Consider the following 14,950-nt stretch of genomic DNA (forward strand, 5'->3'; position numbering starts at 1 on the left):
GTCCTCATAGGACTTCTGTAGCTTAATAGTCATGGTTGCAATCATTAGACACAACAACTTTGTCGCATCCCCCTCATGAGTAGTGTGGTCAACGATTTATTCAGGAGTAGCACTGGTAACATCAATCTCCTTTAGCTCTTTATCAAGGACGTATTCTTTGTCCTCATATCGAATAGCCGTTCCGATGTTTCGAATCCAATTATTGAAGTTCGAGCCACCGAAAATAACCTTCCCACATAGGTTTATGAGGGAGAAAGAGCCTGGAGGAATTGGTGTGGAAGCATTGTTTGGGATAGACATCTGAAAACAAGAAGAACAAAGTTTAGACTAGATGATAATCCTTAATATTACACCCAATATGAAATACTAAGGCTAGGACCCAACACAATATTCTACAATTACGAAGAGGGATGCCTTAATCCATTTGTAAAATATTTGAAGGTAGGTAAATGACGATTTACCAATTTCCACCATGAAAACCGAAATACATTATTAAGTTTTAATTGGTTTGAAATTCCTAGATCTTTGAGATTCATTGAACTTTTCAATGGCATGTTTAAATCTCGGTGTGCCCTTCAAGTTTGTAACTTGGATACCGAGGATCACAAACAAGGTGTGAATAACCATGAAAATTAACTTGGTACACCCAATGTTACAAATCACCTAATCAATGTGCTGGTTAACCACACATGCTCCATTGATCTATGATTAAAACCAAGTTACCATTTGCCACACATTATCAGTTCCAGATTAGTGTGCCAATTAACCACACACGCTCCACTAACGACTTAACAAAGGTGCAAAGTGTAATTTCATGGATTAGCACCATATTCACATTTTCCTAAAGTAACTAAGATTGGGAATTTAATAAAATTTTAGTTACTTTACATTTATCATTATACTTTGAATGAGGGAGAATTAATGTCCTATCCTACCCGTTCGGCTAACGATCCTCCACCAGTCAAGGAAGCGGTGGGTGAGAGTGGACACCCATTAAACCACCATTTTATAGGCGGTAACCTAATACCCCCCTTATAGACCGACTTCCTGAATGAGGCCTACTAACGGTAAGACTAACTTGTTCTTATACATACATACATACATATATATATATATATATATATATATATATATATATATATATATATATATATATTATTAAACTTATAATACTATAAAGTATAAGGCTTGAATTTTAACTTTTAAAACTCTAGGGTTTGGAATTAAAGTTTCATTTAATGAGACTTTGCAAATTCCAAAACTTGAGGGCAAGTTTTGAAACTTGTCAAAACTCTTCACATTCATAACCTATGAGTTTAATTTGATTTTAATGAAGAGACCTTTCATTTTCCATAACTTCAGGACAAGTTATGGAGGCCATTAAACATCATTTAGATCATTTTTTCTAACAACTAAGTTATCACATAATTCATGATCTAACTAAACTCATAATCAAGACAATTTCAAATCAACAATTTTAAAAACAACTTTGTTTATCATATAAAACAACAATTATTTTAAAAACTTTGACAATTATCTTGTGGTTGGATGAGTACAAGCACTACCATATCATAAAAACATTTCTAATGATCCAAAACAGTTTGTGGTAGTGTTCTTAAGCCAAACCAGGCCAAGAAACTCGAAATTCTGCAAATAGGGCCTTCAACTCGTCGAGTGCATGAACTGACTCTCCGAGTTGCCATGTTTATTGAGTGGACTCGTCGAGTCTGTTCATGTACTCAGCGAGTTCACCAGTCAGAGGCAAAAATTTCGATTTTTTCATCTTTGAAAAACTAGTAAGCATCGAATATAATAGAAAACAAACCTCGCTCTAATACCATTGTTGGGTTTTAAGCACTATAACACTCCCATGGTGCACATGCAACCCTAAATGTTTTGGATCTATGTTTTCTCTAATTATACATGCATTTTATTTTTCCAAAACATTCTCCCTATCTAGCATATAATTGAAGCTATATAATATAAAACTTTGGTTTGGATGCTTACCTCTTGAGTGGGGTAGAGTTCTTGACCTTTGAAAGCTTGAGCACCTCAAGTGTGATGCCTCTAATGGTTCAAAAACACCAATATGAAAGAGGAGGATTTGAGAGAAAAAGTTACTTGACTCCAAAGAGTGTGTCTAGTCGATTTTGGCTTATGGGGTCACTATTTATAATGTGGCAAATGCTAGGGTTACACTTTGTAAACCCTAATCCTCCATGACTTTTCACATTCTTATGCTCCATGGGTTAACCTCCATGGACTATCCATTGATTATCTTATTGGTTTAGCCAAACTATATAGTCATGGATCATTAGCCCACATGTCACACCCCCAAATCGTAATGGCGGAAACATTCGGGGGTGGAGGACGTCATGTATAGTATCATAACAACTGCATCATAGTAATAAAAGTAAACACAACCATTACATTGAATAAGTAGAATATTTACATCTGTTTGATTCATATTTATATACATCAAAAGTATAACAACAAGTAAAAGACGTGACTCTATACGCATCATCTTCTCAAAATATGTGGGAGGTACCTGTCTACTGATTTCCTGAGAATACAAGCAGTTTTGAAAGAGTATCAGCATTTAAGCTGGTGAGTTCATACCCCTATACCATTACTGTTTTTAACATTTTCATGGGGGGGGGGGGGATACAAGCCAAACATCATTGATCTTGTGAAATTATACAAAAAGGATTTCAATACACTTAGGACTGATGCAACCATACAGTTTCCATACTTTTATAAAATACTTAGAAAATTTATCCCTTTTGTATTATGCTGAGCATAAGGGAAGTTTTCAACATAATAGTATAGTTTTCAGTGTAAACATGAATTGAATACATTAACGAACATATAAACTATAATACATATAGCTTATGGAACAATTTTCTTATCAATGTACAAACATAGATTTAATGCGGTCAAACATATAAGCTATATAGAGTATAGTTTATGAGACATATACACCACAAGTTAAATTCAAATTATTCATTTTATTCTACACCTAATCATTAGTATAGCATTTTATGAGTGAGCATTCTTCGCGTACTTACTTAAGTACTAACAAAAGTCCTGAGATTATAACCAGAGTCTCCTTGCAGGAGAACGTGAGTTTGTGCATAGATCTATACGGGATTGACAATCCCGCACCATAACTGTTAGATACAGTTAGGCCGACAGGCCTGGGTGACAAAGTCATATCGATTCCGACACCTGAAGAACTTCGTTCAGGCAATTCAATATCTGTCACACCCCCAAACCGTAATGGCGGAAACATTCGGGGGCGGAGGATATCATGTATAGTATCATAACAATTGCATCATAGTAATCAAAGTAAACACAACCATTACATTGAATAAGAAAAATATTTCCATCTGTTTGATTCATATTTATATACATCAAAAGTGTAACAAAAAGTAAAATACGTGACTCTATACGCTCCGTCTTCTTAAAATCTGTGGGAGGTACTTGTCTATTGATTTTCTGAGAATACAAGCAGTTTTGAAAGAGTATCAACATTTAAGTTGGTGAGTTCATAAGCATGTTTTTGTAAGGAAATGTGTTAATGAATCAATGAAAATATTTGTATGTTTCCAAGAAAATACAATATTTTCTAACATGTGTGTTTTTGTTACTGTATCTCATAATGTATTAGTTTATATGCATGATTACCATTAGATGTGTTGTGTATTGTTGTTTTGAATAGGAAATCCTCTTTTTACATGAAAACCCTAGTTATCACTAGTATGTATAGTAAGTTTTGGAAAAACTCTAGAAAAGTCTAGTATGTATAGTAATTCCATTATTTTATAATAAAACTAATTGAAGTCATTACCATTCATACATTAATCGTATAATATTATTACCAAATTTATGAGTTGTTATAACCATACTTGACCATTGAATTGCCTGAATGACGTTCTTCAGGTGTCGGAATCGAAATGACTTTGTCACACAGGCCTACCGACCTAACTATAGCTAACAATTATGGTGCGCGATTGTCAATCCCATATAGATCTATACACAAACTCACGTTCTCCCGCAAGGAGACTCTGGTTATAATCTCAGGACTTTTGTTAGTACTTAAGTAAGTACGCGAAGAATGCTCACTCATAAAATGCTATACTAAGGGGTTGTTTGGTAGCCTTTTAATTGACAAATTAAGAGGCAACCTATTAATTATTCAGATTAAGAGTGTTTGGTAGGCTATGAATTAAAGCCTCTTAAACTTTCAGAAGCCTCTTAAAGTTTCAGACTTGGGCTTGTATCTGAAAAATAAAAAGCACGTGTCCTTCTCTCTTTTACCCTCAACGTTGCAGATATGCCCGCCTCCAAAACAACACACCCCCTTCAGATCATCTCTTCCGTCTCCGACTCTCCTCTTACCTCTGACCATGTCGAGCGCCAATCACCGCCTCCGTCGTCGACCTCCCTGAAATCGACTCCCACTACGACTTCCAACGCTTGGCTCCAACAGGATTTCTCCTTCTCCTTCATCCCACCTCTTCTCTTACCTCTCTGCCTCAGGTCCCTATGGTCATGGTGGTTTGAGTTCTGTTCCTCTTCGGAAATCTTCAAGTTCCGGTATTAGTTCAAGATCGAATCCTCATGGTAAACGCCTGATGTAGAGTTATGATTGATTTGTTTTTGAATTCTAGGAGGTAGGCTCCGACAAGATTGCTCCTTCTCCTTCATCCCACCTCTTCTCTTACCTCTCTTATCTACAGTCGTCTGCACCCTCCCTCCGGAATTGACTTCGCCCCCAGAAGCTGCGCCGCCTCCGCCAGCTTCCGCTAGCACCGCAACAACGACAACCTCCTGTTGCAGGTAAATTTTTTCCTGGCTTGTTCTCTTTTCCCCTGAAAACCGATTCTTAGAAATACATGGATTTTTTTTGCCCTAAAACTCGATTATCAGTCCTTGATTTTGATTTTCTTTGTATTTCATGCCCGATCCTGTACTGGATCTTCATATAATACATGTATTTGTTTCTAGATTTGTGTCTTAAATTGTCTGTATTGAGGTTCTAATTAATAGTATCAAGGATCTACAAAATATGAACATTGATTGAAATCTTAATATAGAAGATGATAAAACAACCAATTGTTTGGTGAATCTGAAATAGACCACAAAGATATATATGTTTGGTGAATGAAACTGTATATTTGACCTCTGAACTTTGAAAAATCGAGTTTGAAAAATATGTTGATACATAATTGATGGTGCATCATTGTCTAGCAATTATGCATGAACTGTGTGTGAATTGAAAGTAGTTTATACAATTGGAGTTTTTGACAATTTATTCGATTTTAGCAACATACTTTGAAAAGTTGTGATGGATTTGGTATGCCATTTCTATATATATATTTAAAGTGATTTTTGGAATAGATTGAATTTCAACCCAAACCTACAAATGTAAAGATCATTCATTCAACTTTAAGTTAATGATTATATAATTTGCTATTGAGCTTATTTGTTTCCTTGTTGAATTTAGATTTTACAGATTGAAATGTTTGAAAGAAAATTTTGAGAGGCTATCGTGTTTGATGTAATGATGGAGAAGGAAAGGAGTACAAATCAATCATCAATAGTTCAGTTGCAAGTTCGTTGTCATTTATGTTTCAGCATTCAATGTCAAATATGTTATTTTTTAACTTTGAAATCCTTGGGATATAAACAATGATGTTATTTTTGTAAATATATGTCAAAAAATCATTATAAATTGTTGAAGATAAATTTTGATTTATGTTAATTTTGATTTTTTATGTTTTTATAATTATTTAGTAAAAATTAAGACAAAAGGGTAAAATGGTCATTTTTATAATTCAGCACAATAATTCAGAGGTTCCAACCAAACAACATGATAAAATTCAGATCTTAAAAATTCAGACCCTCTTAGAAATTCAGACCTCTTAAAAATTCAGATCTTAAAAATTCAGATCCTGCCAAACAGCCCCGAACGATTAGGTGTAGAATAAAATGAATCCTTTGAATTTAACTTGTGGTGTATATATCTCATAAACTATGCTCTATATAGCTTATATGTTTGATCGCATTGAATCTATGTTTGTACATTGATAAGGAAATTGTTCCATAAACTATACCTATTATAGTTTATATGTTCGTTAATGTATTCAATTCATGTTTACACTGAAAACTCTATGATTATGTTGAAAACTTCCCTTATGCTCATCATAATACAAAAGGGATAAAATTTCTTAGTATTTTATAAAAGTATGGAAACTGTATAGTTGTATCAGTCCTAAGTGTATTGAAATCCTTTTTGTATAATTTCACAAGATCAATGATGTTTGGCTTGTATTCCCCATGAAAACGTTAAAAACAGTAAAGGTATATGGGTATGAACTCACCTGATTGTGAGTGACTTGGATGAATGACAAAGATATGATGCTTGGTACACTAAGTGAAATCCCGAGCACAGTATGGTCCTATTAAGCACATATTAACATGTATAGGCCTACAACTAGTGTCTAAAACCACTAACAAGCATGGGAAACACCCTTTGGATGTAGGAAGCACTTACAATGAAGTGTTATCAAGAATGAGGGACAAAAAGGAGTTTACGGCCCAAGATGTGTTCACGGCCCATGAGCACATGAAGGGTTTGTGGCCCATCTATGAAGGGTTCACGGCCGTGAACACTTGAAGATCATAAAGATGGTGATGAAAGTGATGAATCAATGGATGAATATGAAGCACTTTACATGAATAAGATGAATAAAAGTGAAAATGGGTGAATTACTTACGTTTGTGGGGGTGGAAAGAGAGCTTTTGTTGGATGAGTCTTGAGAGAATCTTGAGGAGTCTTCGGCAAAGGTGGGAGGAAATGGGGAAATATGAAGGAAATATATATATATATATATATATATATATATATATATATATATATATATATATATATATATATATATATATATATATATATATATATATATATATATATATATGGAGAGGGGTTCACGGCCCAACATGGGTTCACGACCGTGAACCTAGTTTGCGGCCGTGAACACCCTTTGAAGAGTTTTCTGGTTCGATTGTATTCTTCTAATCCCAAGCTAACACTTCTCAACATCCAACTCTTAAGTGTACTAGGCTTAGAGACTCTCAAACTAACCCTAAACACAGTAAAGCGATAGCAGAAACGAGTCTAACTTTTATTGATTTGAACTGACTTACAGATAGAGATTTCGGGTTATCACATCATCCCTCCGATAGAGGGAATTTCGTCCCGAAATTCGAACATAGGATACAATCATGGACTCGGGAAAAGATGCGGGTACCTCTGTTTCATTTGATCTTCGCACTCCCAAGTGAATTCAGGTCCCCGTTTGGCATTCCAACGGACCTTTACTATCAGTGTGCGACTTTGTTTCATTCGTTTGACTTCCCGATCCAAGATTTCGACTAGTTCTTCCACGAAATTAAGGTTCTCGTTGATCTCGATCTCATCGAGAGGGGTCACTGAGGTTTCGTCGGATAGACGCTTTTTAAGTTTCAAAACGTGGAAGACGGGATGAATATTTTTAAGCTCTTTGGTAAACGAAGTATGTATGCTACGGGACCGATCCTAGCGAGGATTTTGAATGGTCCTATGTATCTCGGATTCAACTTTCCACGCCTCCCAAAGCATATCATGCCCTTCCAAGGTGAGACCTTCAACATAACACGGTCACCAACCTGGAACTCCAAGGGTTTTCGTCGTCTGTCAGCGTAGCTCTTTTGTCTAACCCTGGAGGCTTTTAGTCATTCCCTGATTTGTACGATCTTTTCAGTGGTTTCGCGAATGATTTCTGGGCCTGTGAGAGTGCAATCAGGGACTTGACTTTTAGCTAGCTGTGTGTCACCCACCTCAGCCTAGCACAGAGGGGATCTGCACTTACGGCCATAGAGGGCTTCAAACGGCGCAACCTTGATGCTAGTATGATAGCTGTTGTTGTAGGAGAACTCAACCAAGGGCAAATGGGTGTCCCATGACTTGCCAAAATGTATGACACATGCTCTCAACATGTATTCCAATGTTTGAATGGTCCTCTCACTCTGCCCATCGGACTGTTGATGGTAAGCTGTGCTCATATCCAGCTTAGTTCCAAGAGCCTTCTGTAGTGACTGCCAAAATCTCAAGGTAAATCTGCTATCCCGATTGGAGATAATGGACACATGCACACCATGCAGACGAACTATCTCTTGAATGTAGATTCGTGTCAGTCTCTCCATCTTGAAGGTTTCTTTGATTAGCCGGAAGTGGGCGGATTTAGTCAATCGATCGAAAACTAACCAGATGGTATCGTGCCCACTCGGAGATTTGGGAAACTTAGTGATAAATCCATCGTAATCCTTTTCCACTTCCACTCAGGTATTGCTGGCTGCTGAAGTAGACCTGAGGGCTTTTGATATGCCACCTTCACCTTGGCGCAAGTCAGGCACTTGCCCATAAAGGAAGCGATATCTGCTTTCATGTTTGGCAACCAATAGAGATTTTTGAGATCCAGGTACATCTTCTCCGAACCTGGATGAATGGAGTATCTAGTCTTGTGAGCTTCATTCATGACAACCTCCTTGTACCCGCCGAACTTTGGGGTCCAGATCCGATTCATGAAATAGTAGACTCCATCTCCTTTGATCTCCAAGTTCTTTTCCATTCCCCTCAACGCTTCATCCAACATGTTCTTGTTGGATTAGTGTCTAAGTCCATAACTATATTTGGTATGTACTTGTCTCGACTCAGCATGGTCCATTTGGGTTGCATGGCATCGGAAGATTTGGATAGGCCATTTGTGAGGAGAGGACATTTGTGACATATTATTATATTATAAGTTCTAATATATTAATATGAAATCATGTTATTTAGTTAGTATTGATCAAGAATTAATATGGACTTAATTTAGTGATCAAAAGAGACTAATTAAATATATGGGGATTGATTGTGTAAATCATACATTCTTATATATGTGGGCTTATGATCTATGATTCCTTATGTTGGGTTTAACCCATGTGGTGATCCATGGATATTCCATGGAGGTTAAAACACATGGAGCATAAAGAGTGGGTAAAGTCATGAGTTACATGGTGTAACCCTAATAGCCACACTATATAAAGACCCCATTGGTTGGTGAAATTGGCACTAGTGCATACACAAGAGGGCAAGCCAATTTCTATGAGTCAAGTATCCTCTCTCATGGTTATTCCAAGATGTTCTTGGTGTTGTGTGATACATTTGAGGTGTCACACTTGGGGCACTAGGCTCTTAAGCTCCATGGAATCAAGCTACAATAAAGAGGTTAGTATTCTATCTAGTTTTGTCATTCTAGTACATATGATTGTATGCTAGTTAGGGTAATACCTTGGAATATTCATATTTTCATGTATAATAGAGAAAACATAGATCCAAGGTATTTAGGGTTGCATGTACACTTAGGAGTGTTAGAATGCTCAAAATCCAATAGTGGTATCAGAGCCTAGGCTTGTTTTCTTGTTATACTTGCTAAAATTGCTGAAAAAACGAAGTTTTTTGCTGTCTGAACAGCAGAATCGTCGAGTCCATAAAGGGACTCGACGAGTTGGACCCCCAGACAACATATCTTCGACTGTTTTGGCTGGAATTGGACTAGGAACATTACCCTAAGCTGTTTTTGGACTTGTAAACCTGTTTTTGATGTGGTAATGTTCATGCTAATCCAATTTCAAAGATAATTATAAATAGACTCATGTTTTGTATTAGTTTAATGGTTGGGCTAATTACATGAAAAAGTTCGATTTGAATTATCTTGTTCTTATGAGTTGCTTAGATTATTAGAAAAATTATGTGATAATGTGTTTTTAATCCAAATTAATCTAAGAGTTGATTTTAAAAAGTGTTTTTGTAACTTGTCCTCAAGTTATGTGAAAAGTCACATTTAAGATTCATAAAACTCATAAAGTTTTCCATAAGTTATGAATAAGGAAGAGTCGCATTCTTTTAATGGTTTAAAGTCCTCCATAACTTGTCCTCAAATTATGGAACTTGAAGAGTTTTTTAATTAAAACTACTTTAAACTCATAAGTTATGGACTTGAATAGTTTTTGAATAGTTTCAATACTTGCCCTTAAGTTTTGGAATTTGTGAAGTTTACCCTTATGAATGCTTTAATTCCAAATCAAATCCTCAGCATTTTAAAAGTTTAAAATTCAACCCTTATACTATTATTATAATTTTAATTATATAGATATGTATAAGATACAGTCAGTCTTACCGTTAGTAGGCCTCATTCACGAAGCCGATCTATAAGGGGGGGGGGGTATAAGGTTACTGCCTATAAAATGGCAGTTTAATGGGTTTCCACTCTCACCCACCGCTTCCTTGACTGGTGGAGGGTCGTTAGCCGAACGGGTAGGATAAGGACTATAATTCTCCCTTCATTAAAAGTATAATGATAAATACTAAGTAGCTAAACTCTTATAAATTCCCAATCTTAGTTACTTAGGAAAATATGAAAAGGTGCTAACCCATGAAATTACACTTTGCACCTTTGTTAAGTCGTTACTGGAGCGTGTGTGGTTAACCGACACACTAACATGGGACTGACAATGTGTGGCGAAGGGTAACTTAAGCTTATCATAAATTGGTGGAGCGTGTGTGGTTAACCGACACATTAGTTAGGTGATAAAGTTGAGAGTACCAAGTCAATTTGTATGGTTATTCACACCTTGTTTGTGATCCTCGACATCCCAGTCACAAATTTGAGAGGGCACATTTGAGATTCAAACATGCCATTGAAAGTTCAATGTATCTCAAAAGATCTAGGAGTTTCAAATCCAATTGAAACTTAATTATATTTCGTTTTCATGGTAGAAATTGGTAAATCGTCATTTACTTACCTTCAACTATTTTATAGCTTGGATTACGCGCATCCCTCTTCCGGTTATAAATAGGTTCTTGGATCCTAGCCTTAATATTTCATATTGGGTGTTATATTAAGGACTTTAAATCAACTAAACTTGAATTTTCTCCCATTATAGATGTCTAGTTAAGACAACTATGGTCTTCCCAAATCTTTAGGAACAAGCATACCTAATGAAGATGATATCCCACATGGAAATCAAGGTGAAAGATTAATCCATTGGTTGTGCATTAATGGGACTGGAAATCATGCTTCACTTCCTCCACTTCCTCCAATAATTCTCCCTATCCCACAAGTTTCAAGACTTGAAAAGTTCTAAGTTACTCAATCCCTATTCGCAAGCAAAGACTATATGTGCTTACATCTTGGAGGTTAAGTCACATATTGGCAAGCCGGGAGAGCCGGGTGTCGAAGTCTCGAGGTAGCTATCTGTTGACTTGGTTCTTCAGTCACTCCCTGATGACAGATCACGACATGACCCTTAGTGATCTTACCTATTTGCTTGATTAGCAATGATTTGGAGCACTGGTAAAGCAAATTTGATTGATCTGCTTCCCAAAACTTCCATGAACATTGACAATGGTAACATCAGAAGTCCAGAAAAGCTTTCTCTTTCCAATGGAAAGGGATTGGCCATGGTCAAGTCAATTGATTGATGGTAAAGAGAAAGGCTAATTCTGAGACAATCAAGTGTACCATTTCCAAAGAGTTCATATGTTTCTTTTGCCAAAAGAAGGGGCATTGGTTGCGAAGCTGCCGAATTTACCTGAAAGTTCATAAGGATGGTAAAAGTCAAAAAGGTTTGACTTTGCTTCAGGTAAAAGTCCATTATCTAACTCTATTAAGTTCCTATTTGGAGATTCTTAATACATGATGTAATGTAATTACATTTTGATGTTTTGGAGAATCAAAGGAAGATTAAAGAAAGAGTATGCTAATTCTGATTGCGGAAATGGATTTCGATCGCATGGTTTGATGATCAAAATTTTGAGCTGCTGCTTAAGAGTTATGATATGTTGCTTAGGAATAGATAACAACATGTTTTTCATATGTATTTGCATTGCAAGGATAAGATTTTTCCGCAAAGTTTAAAAATAAAAGAAAATTTTTGATTTATTTATTTTAAGTATCCTTACAATGGCATGTGTGAAAAATTGTTTTTTTTATGTTTCCATTGATAAGCATTATTGGAAAATGGATTTTATTCTTTCATTTGTGGTAGTGTCATAATTTACCAAATATGGAAAGATTCTCATCACCCAAGTTTAAGTTGGATAGAAACATGGAATCATGCAATTTGTATTGTGTGATGATCGAGAATTTTCATCTTTGGAAATTAAGACTAAGTCCTTCTTCACATGTATATGTGAGTCAAGAGAAGGACTAAATGATCGGGTGCACTAGGGTGTGCGCTGATCATGTCCACCACAAAGATTGATAAGATTATTCGTCATGATTTACTAAAGTTTAGTAAATATGATTATTCTTAAAAGTTTATGTAACAACCCGATATTTCAAGACAATGTTATGACTAAAAGTCAAATGTGGTAATCCCTTTTTGAATTAATTGAAATAACATCAAAAAAATGAAATGTTCGAAGGTCTCACTTTGAGTGTACTAAGTGGTAGATATCGTAACAAGGTTTCCAAAAACATAAAGAACATTAAAATCCGAGTTATAACGAAGGAGTTATGACCAATCGAAGATCCGCAACAAAACCGACAAAACACTATTAAGCATAAAATACGAAATTCCGATAAAATACTTTTTAGCCTTAAGTATCTAAATGAAAGTCGTAGATATCATTAAACCGTAAACATACATAAAAAGAAAGCCCAAATCTGACTTCGTATGAGGAAGTTATGATTTTTCGAAGTTTCTGACCTAGCAATAGACAGCTAAAAGTCTTGTTTATAACCAGAATCTCCCGTCCGGAGAACGTGACAAGTGTGTATAGATCTATATGGGACAAATGATCCCGCGCCCGGACTGCTAGCTACAGTCCCCGGGGTGATAAGTGTCATCTCATTTCGACGCCTGAAGAACGTCGCTACAGGCAAACTATGATAGTACGGTTATAAAAACTCACTGGATAGACAATTATTATGGTATTACATTTTAATGGGGAAAAGTAACAGATATAGTTCTTTTCACATTCAAATACAAATCTTCTTGTAGTTTTGTTTTATAATAAGACTATACATCATCTTTTGAGCATGTCATATTTGCTTACAGGTTACGGTCTTGGACATTTAAGACCGCATCTCATTTAGGAAAATATAGGATTTTCCTGGTTCAAATACATACAGTTTATACAACGATCTTTCATACTCATTACATACAATTGTTAGAAAATATCGGATTTTCTGGAAAACATACACGAACTTTCGAATGGCATACATTTTATCAAAACACTACTTATGAACTCACCAACTTTGTTGTTGACACTTTTTATTTGAAATAACTTGTATTCTCAGGAAAACGCTAAGTCAGGTAGCAACTACTTTTTGAAGACTAACGCGCTGGCGTTAGTAACATATTTTGGATCACCATATTGTATTTCATATTTAAAAATGTAACACATACAATCATGTACACTTTTCAAATATATTTATATTATGGTGGTGTGTACTTTCTTTACTATTCAATTGTTATGATACTGTACATGACGTCCTCCGCCCCCGAACGTTTCCGCCGTTCTGGTTTGGGGGTGTGACAGATTGGTATCAGAGCATTGTTTATAGTGAACTAAGTATATCAAAACCATTTATTTTTGATATACAACTATAAACACAGCTGGGCAAAAACACTCTGAGTGAGAGTTATACTTTTAAAATGAAATTTTTATAAAGTATACATGCATACATTATCTAACAGGGTCAATATCATGATGAAAACAATATAGAAGTATTATAGATGAGTTGTGCACTACAGTTATGCCTTGATATATGTAATTGGAATTGGGATGAATATAGCCTGATCAACTATATTTGTCCGAGAGCCGACTAACGTATGCCAGGGAGTAGCTGCAGTGGACAACAAGTCTAAAACTTACCAAACATAACCTCTTTGAATCAAACATAACATTTAGAATACTATAGGAGTATTTGGTAAATGCAATAAGTTTAAACTTTGATACTTCAGTATGTGCTTTAGTTTATAGTAAATTCTTAACCCTATTCTCGTATAGACACTATGGCTGGATTCCACCTACCAGGAGACCCCTACTACCCCAATCAAGGCAACGAGGGATGGGAGGAAGACGACCCAGAAGAGGATGAGGAACCCATGGAGGAGGAGGAAGAGGATGGCTCTGATGGGACAGACTCGGAACCAGAAATAATCAATCCACCTGCCGTCCAACCTCCTGCGGTTCGAAGAGGTTTTCAGGGACCAACTCCCGTCTGGGGAAGTCACATTCACCATTGGAGTCAACAGCAAGGATTGCGCCCTCCCTACGGCATGTGTCGGGACTTCTACGACGTCAGTGGTGGAAGTTCAGCTGACCAGGCTCTCCCAGTCATGGTGGGCAAAATAGCCAACCAGTCCTACCAATCAGGAGTTCAAGCGAACCGGATTCGCGAAACCGACGTAGAGGTACAAGGTAACACCGCCGATATCCGTCGCCTGGACAGGGTGCAGGAGGATGCCCAACTCCACACCGACACACTCCAAGACCAACTAAACACAGCCCTCTCTGAGATAAGAGAAATGAGGGAGCAGCAAGCCACCTTTGACAGGCGTCTCATGCGGGCCAAGCACTCAGACACGGAGTCAAGCTCCAAGCGCAAACCACATCGCAAGTAGTACTTGCCCGACCCCCAAAATTTTGTTATAGAATAGGATCTCGACTAAAAGTCTTACTTTTTTTCTATCTTTTGCAATCGGAGACCTTTAGAAATGTCGAAAATTTTCCTGACTCCAAAATGTAACCCAATATATGTTTAATATATAAGGAAGTACTCTTTTTGTGTGTTAATTCTTTGCCTACCACTCGAATTCATAAGTTTATCTATAAACTCTAATTATGAATCAA

This window comes from Lactuca virosa, chromosome 7, assembly GCF_052849685.1.
Source record: "Lactuca virosa cultivar CGN04683 chromosome 7, Lactuca_virosa_CGN04683_v6, whole genome shotgun sequence".
Classification (NCBI taxonomy): domain Eukaryota; kingdom Viridiplantae; phylum Streptophyta; class Magnoliopsida; order Asterales; family Asteraceae; genus Lactuca; species Lactuca virosa.